Raw genomic sequence first — 6540 nt, 5'->3', positions numbered from 1 at the left:
CTCATGGCAAGCTTCAAGACCACGCTTCTGCTGCGCCACTCTGATTTCGCGCGTTCCATGAACCATTTACACTTGGCCTTTCTAGGTACTATGCTACCTAGAATCGTCTTTGGGAACCTTGAAGGAACTCTGTCCCTCAGCTTGCTAAGGCCTCCCCTTTCGCAAGTTTTATAGTTGCCATATAGTCTAACATGGACAATTCCATATTTTAGACTCTCCATGGCATCACGGTTGCTAGCAACAACATCCTCGAGCACCCTCTTGATTCTCCACTCCCAACTTTCATAACCACTGTTGGATATGCCCTTTGATTTCTATGGTTCAGTTCCATCCCAATACTACTTGCCTTTGGCTTCACACCTTTCCTTCGGTCATTCTCCTCCAGACCAGGAGGATAGCTTTGCACTTTTTATCATGCCTTAGCAAGTATTCTTAGGGATGAACCTACCCAATAGCCCAGGGAGTGGTTCCTCAATCCGGGTATGCTCAGCTTATAATCCCACACACTGGGATTACATTGTTGTTTATGGGCCTTTACATGCCCATCACTAGCCTTGCCAAAATTCCATTTTTGGCTTTGTCCAACTTGGGTAGACAGTCCTCTCCTGTCTCCGCAACCTTGGACATTTGGATAGCACCTTCTATCCATCATTCGCTAGGGACTTAGTCCCTTGGGCTTTATCCATTGCCCTCGCGACATCAAACACCACCTTCTGGTGTTCTAGAGTGTCCAGGTGTCCCAATGATGGCTTTCTTGACAATGAGTATTTCCTTTTATGACATTGACTTACTATATCGCAACACAAGCAACTTATCCCCCGTAAGGGTATATCCGACTTCCTTATGCTATTAAGAAGTCTTGGGTAGCTACCTTCTACCCGTTTAACCAGTTATTTTGCACCTCTTGCTTAGTTGCCTCATAGTTGTCAAGTGCTACAACTCATTGCTTGGTGCTTTCACACCTCCATCATTATCTGGGTCACCACACTCCAATTGCATGCTCTGCAGCTTAGGCTATGCCATTTCCATTTCCATTGGGATTCCTTTGGCAAGGGGTTCTCATGAACCCACCAACATAGCCTCAAGGTATCACACCTTGGCACATTTGGTGTCTCCACACCATCGGCTCCACGAGCCTACCTCTATGACATTTCCCTTTCGTGTCTAAGTCTTTGCCAAGACCAACACCGCTCTTTCTCATGCCAACCATCTGTTAGCACTGCCCCATAGAGGTCACACCCAACTTTATATCAAAGTTGTTTTCTTCTGGGAACACCTTTCCCATAACTTTAGCATGGCACATTTTGCCATCGATGAGATACCCTCTGTTCTCATCCTTGGATCCAATGATCCCCTTCCCATCCTTTGTGGGCTACAACGCACCTCAGTCCAAATGCTTCTATCAGTCCTTTTAGGACCATCCCTTGACTCTACTTGAGTCGTCTAGCAATTTTGGACTTGGTTAATCCACCGACCTGTAAGGTCCTACTTGTGAGGCACTAGCTCACTGGAATACACTTCTTGCATTCCGGTCCTACTCAAAAGGACTATTTTCACAAGTGTTACTCCGACACTTGATTTTGTTCTCTGGGGGCAACCTTTGCCCCTTAGGACTACTTGTCCATGTGATGAGAATACCAACTCATCCACTTAATACACCCCCAACTCCTTGGGTTGTTCCAGCATTTATTAGAGGTAGCCCCGGCTACCATTTCAAGGACTTGAGTCCTCTTCCGTATTTGACCTTCCACGGTCATTACCTTTGGTCTCACATTCATGAGCACCAACCTCAACTATATGAGGATAATCTTGTGACTCCTTTATTGTTTTGGAGTCTCTGTCTTTCCCGTGATCCCAACTTTAGTTGTTTACCACAACAACCTAAGCCAATTTGCTGAGACAAATGCTCATCCGGATCACATCCTCAACTCAATGAGGAAAACCTTGCACTGTTCCCAAGATCCCAAAGTTGTTCCATTATTGGCCCTTTTCTATCCACCACCTCGTCTACAAGTTCACACATGAACTGTAATGGAGAGCCATGTCTTCCCGACTTGCTACTCCTCAAGGATAGGCCCACTCCTCGGACCTTCCGATGCCAACACTAGTGGTGATATACTTGAGCACCAATAAAAGTCGGACTAAGGAACAGCTCCGATACCAAATTGTAAGCGACTAATTTTTCCATTCTACTTTAGTCACTTAACCACACCTTCGACCATTTGGAGGAGTCTCATTCACAACCTCCATTAGTCCAATTCAGGACTTGGGACTTGCTAGCCCCAAGAATGGCATCCATGCCACTCAACACTTGCACCTGGTCCAAGTGCTCCACGTGTCCGGTCCGAAGACCGACACCCGAAGGTACCACTGACATCTCGGCCCGTTACGCTAAGGCCATGCCCATTCACCTTTGCTGCACTAGTGGTCCAATACCACTTGCATCACCATCCCGTCTCTCCAAGACTGGGCCATCTGTTCACGAGTGGTCATCCTAGACCCGCTCCTTAGCATCCTTAGGATGCCCACAGACTTGGGGAATCGCCTTCCCCAAAGTCCCTTTGTCAGTTCCTACCAAGTCCCTTTCTGCCCCTGGCCGTGTTTACCAACACTGCCACTGGATCGAGGCCCACAGGCCCGGCCACTAAGTCCCATGGTCCTCTAGGACTTCCTCACCACACGACTGTGTCCTTGGTCACTACCCCAGAGGACTGCTCCTCTTCCTTTCCACAGTCTAGGCTTTTGGGACAACATTTCGGAACACCGTGGCCTTACGCGAGCCACCTGGGTACTCTCCCCGCCTTTCGCCTTTAGGTGCTCTAGCCATGGGCTTAGAGCGAGGTTCCGTTGAGCCACGCCTGGTATCCAAGTAGATAGTGCCACCCACACTTGGACTGGGAGCATCGGCCAGTCGATCTCCCGGGGGAACTAGAGCCGGCTCTTGAACACTTCACCAAGCTACCCCGCTTGTCGGTCCGTGTTCACTCTAGTCTTGGACTTCCTAGTGGGCAGCTCATCACCCAACACTGGGTCCGGCCTTCCTGGGCCAAACTGGCCTTTCCTGGCCAAACTGGCTCCACTGCAGTCCTCCCCCTACTATACTTTTGGAGCTCACCAAACCCCCCAGGGTCTGGGAGATGAACGCTTTGGGCTTTCACCCTCTCAGGCTCCGGACTCGGACTCGGACTCGGACTCGGACTCGGACTCGGACTCGGACTCGGACTCGGATTCGGACTCGGACTCGGGCTCGGGCTCGGTCTCGGCCTCGGCCTCGGTCTCGGTCTCGGTCCTGATCTCGGTCTCGGTCTCGGTCTCGGTCCCGGTCTCGGTCTCGACTTCGGACTCCATCTTGGACTCCATCTCGGACTCCATCTCGGGTCCATCTTGGGTCCATCTCGGACTCCATCTCGGACTCCAGCTCGGGTCCATCTCGGACTCCATCTCGGACTCTATTTCGGGTCCATCTCGGGTCCACCTCGGACTCCATCTCGGACTCCATCTCGGACTCCACTTCGGACTCCAACTCGGGTCCATCTCGGGTCCACCTCGGACTCCACTTTGGACTCCACCTCGGGTCCATCTCGGGTCCACCTCGGACTCCACTTCGGACTCCACCTCGGACTCCATCTCGGGTCCATCTCGGACTCTCCCACGTGTCATGTGTTGGTCCTTTAGGGTCCCTTTTTGGAGCCTCACCTTTTGCTCGCTTCGTGCTCGTTCCTCGAGCACTTCGTTGGGAGTTCCACTCCCGCTCTTGACTTTTCAAGTCGGAGCTTTGGGTCCAAACATGTTACGCTCGTTTGGCTCTCGCTTCGGCCACTACCATGTGGCGCCCTTCCGGCTCCACTTTGGGGCCTAGGGATTTTGTGTCTCACAAGTGGGGGATGGGAGTGTGGGCAGCCGAGGTCAGACCTCTCCACACCCCCTGCTGGACTTCCAGGGCATGCGCGGGCTCCTGCCTGTTTGGACTTGGGCTTGAAGTCAGGCTTGAGCACGTACTCGGGCTTTTGCTCGGGCTCGCGTTTGGACTTGGCTCCTGCTCACGCTCAAGCTTGAACTCGGACTGGGACAAATAGCCAAAAGCTGTTGTCCCAGAAAGAGGAGGGACTTTCTTACCTGTAGGATGATGGGTGGGGAGTGGAGGCTCTCGGGCAGCTGGGGTTGAACTGCGGCTGCCCAGCTCTGCTTCCCATACAAACGAGAGTTGGCTCACTTGCCAGGGTCACGTCGTGGCGCTTCGATGGCTCCCCTTGTGTGCCTCACCTTGTGGGCTTCCCGTGCCCACCGGCCGAAGGAAACGGTGCTCAGCTGCTCTGGTGGCAAGCACGTGCAGCATCCGTCCAGGTGTTACCCGATCGGCGATCCAGACGCGGAACTCCCGACGTGGAATGCCTGGGCAGTGTCGCATGTGTGAGTGCTCGTGGCCTTTGGCCGGTGGCGTGGGGGGGGCCTCCCCAGTATTGATGGGGGGTGGGGTTGTGCAAGGGTTCTCGGCTGCGGAGAGCCTCGGCGTGGCTTCCCTGGCACCCACTCCAGCGTTTGGCAGAGTCGTGCTGTGCGGTCCATGGGCATGGCCTTGGGACCACATCCGCACGCCTGTCGGGCGAGGGGGAGGGAGGCAGCAGTGTGGTCCTCCGGGCTTCCAAGGGAGGCGAGCCTCGGGGGCGGCACGGCTGCTTGGCAAGGGCCAGCGTCACGCGGCGGGAAAGGGGAGGGGCCCCCACCTGCCGTGCGACGGAGGGAGGAAGGGGGGAGGACTCTCCCGGGCCCGAAGCGCACGGAGAAGGCGCAGGCTGAGCCTCAGCCTGCGCGTGCGTGAGGGAGGGGGGGAAGGCCCTGCCCGCCTGCCACGTGGCACGGAAAAGGGGGGGAGGGGGAAAAAAAAGTGGCCCGGAATGTCTGGGGCCCAAAACGCGCGATTTTTCGCGAAAAGTTGGAAAGGTACCACGTGTTCCGCGGGCTTTTTTTGGGGCCCGAAACGCGTGATTTTTCACGAAAAGTCGGGGAGGTACCCCACATTTCGCGGGGCGCGTTTTGGGGCCCAAAACGCGCGATTTTTCGCGAGAAGTTGCAAGGGTACCACGTGTTCCGCGGGCTTTTTTTGGGGCCCAAAACACGCGATTTTTCACGAAAAGTCGGGGAGGTACCCCACATTTTGCAGCGCGCGTTTTGGGCCCCAAAACGCGGTCTTCGTGAATTGTTGGGGAGGTACCACATGTCCCGCGGGCGTGCTTTTTGGCGCCCAAAAAGAACACGGGATTGTGGAGGTACGCTGCAGCTTTGGATCAAGCTGCCCCACACTATAAGAGTAGGGGGAGTGTGAAATATTTTAGAGTGGGTTCAAACCGTGACTATGGCACTGGATCCCATCAGACCTCCAAAGTTAAGCGTCCCTGGGCTTGAATAGTACTGGGCTGGGTGACCACCCGGGAAGTCCAAGTGACCCCCTCTTTTTGTTTTATTCCTTACAAGTCATTTATTTTTGTAAGATCACTGTTTTAATATATAAACTTTGAGTATTTTTCCATAGCATATAAGTGTATGGTCCTTAAATACTACTTACAATTGTCAATGTAAGGTGTGTTTGCCAAATTGTGTCATTAGTTAGTTATTAACTAGGATATAAGTCACAAAGAATGTGTTGTGACTGTCACCACGTGGCATGGCAAGCAAGTCCAAACATATGTATTTCACATGGCATACAAGGATGCTAAACTCTAACTATGAGAACAAGCCAAAGGGCATGCCACGTGTCAATGTGACACACATTGAAAACCATAAAACTCACCAAAGCACATGCCACGTGTCAATGTGGCACACATTGAAAACCATAAAACTCTGAGCACAAACCAAAGTGCATGCCATGTGTCAATGTGGCACACATTGAAAACCATAAAACTCTATGAGATCAAACCAAAGGCCATGCCACGTGTCAAAATAAAACTCGGATATATCCAGGGCCAGACACATCTGGGGCCCGGCATATCGGGTGCCCAACATGTACGGGGCCCGACATATCGGGTGCCCGACATGTCCGGGGCCCGATATGTCTGGGGCCGGATATATCGGGTGCCCGACATTTCTGGGGCCGGACATATCGGGGCCCGGACATGTCCGGGGCCGGACATATCGGGTGCCCGACATGTCCGGGGCCGGATATGTCCGGGGGCCCGACATATCGGGTGCCCGACATGTTCGGGGCCGGAGATATCGGGGCCCGACATCTCTGGGGCCCGACATATCGGGTGCCCGACATATCCGGGGCCCGGATATGTCTGGGTGCCCGACATGTCTGGGGCCCGATATATCTGGGGCCGGACATATCGGGTGCCCGACATATCTGGGGCCCGACATGTCCGGGGCCCGACATATCCAGGGCCTGAGGTATGCCACATGGCATACAAGTGCAGAAGAGGTACCTTCCAATGTCATGTCACGTGGCATGCAACCTCAAAGGTGCCACCTCTCCAAGGGTTTGTCACGTGACATGCAACCTCCAAGATGCCACCTTTCCAAGGGTTTGCCACGTGGCATCCATAG

The 6540-nt window shown here is 53.6% G+C and overlaps 1 non-coding gene across 1 annotated transcript; it reads left to right on the top strand.

The window, feature by feature from the left end:
• The first annotated feature begins 5332 nt into the window (after positions 1 to 5332).
• On the top strand, positions 5333 to 5451 carry LOC112340655. Its single transcript, XR_002990211.1, has one exon. It is a non-coding gene; the product is annotated as a 5S ribosomal RNA (ribosomal RNA).
• The last annotated feature ends 1089 nt before the right edge of the window (positions 5452 to 6540 follow it).

Source organism: Selaginella moellendorffii, unplaced genomic scaffold, assembly GCF_000143415.4.
Source record: "Selaginella moellendorffii unplaced genomic scaffold, v1.0 SELMOscaffold_68, whole genome shotgun sequence".
Taxonomy (NCBI): Eukaryota; Viridiplantae; Streptophyta; class Lycopodiopsida; order Selaginellales; family Selaginellaceae; genus Selaginella; species Selaginella moellendorffii.
The sequence above is the reverse complement of the archived record's forward strand: the minus strand, read 5'-3'. Positions and strand labels throughout refer to the sequence as shown.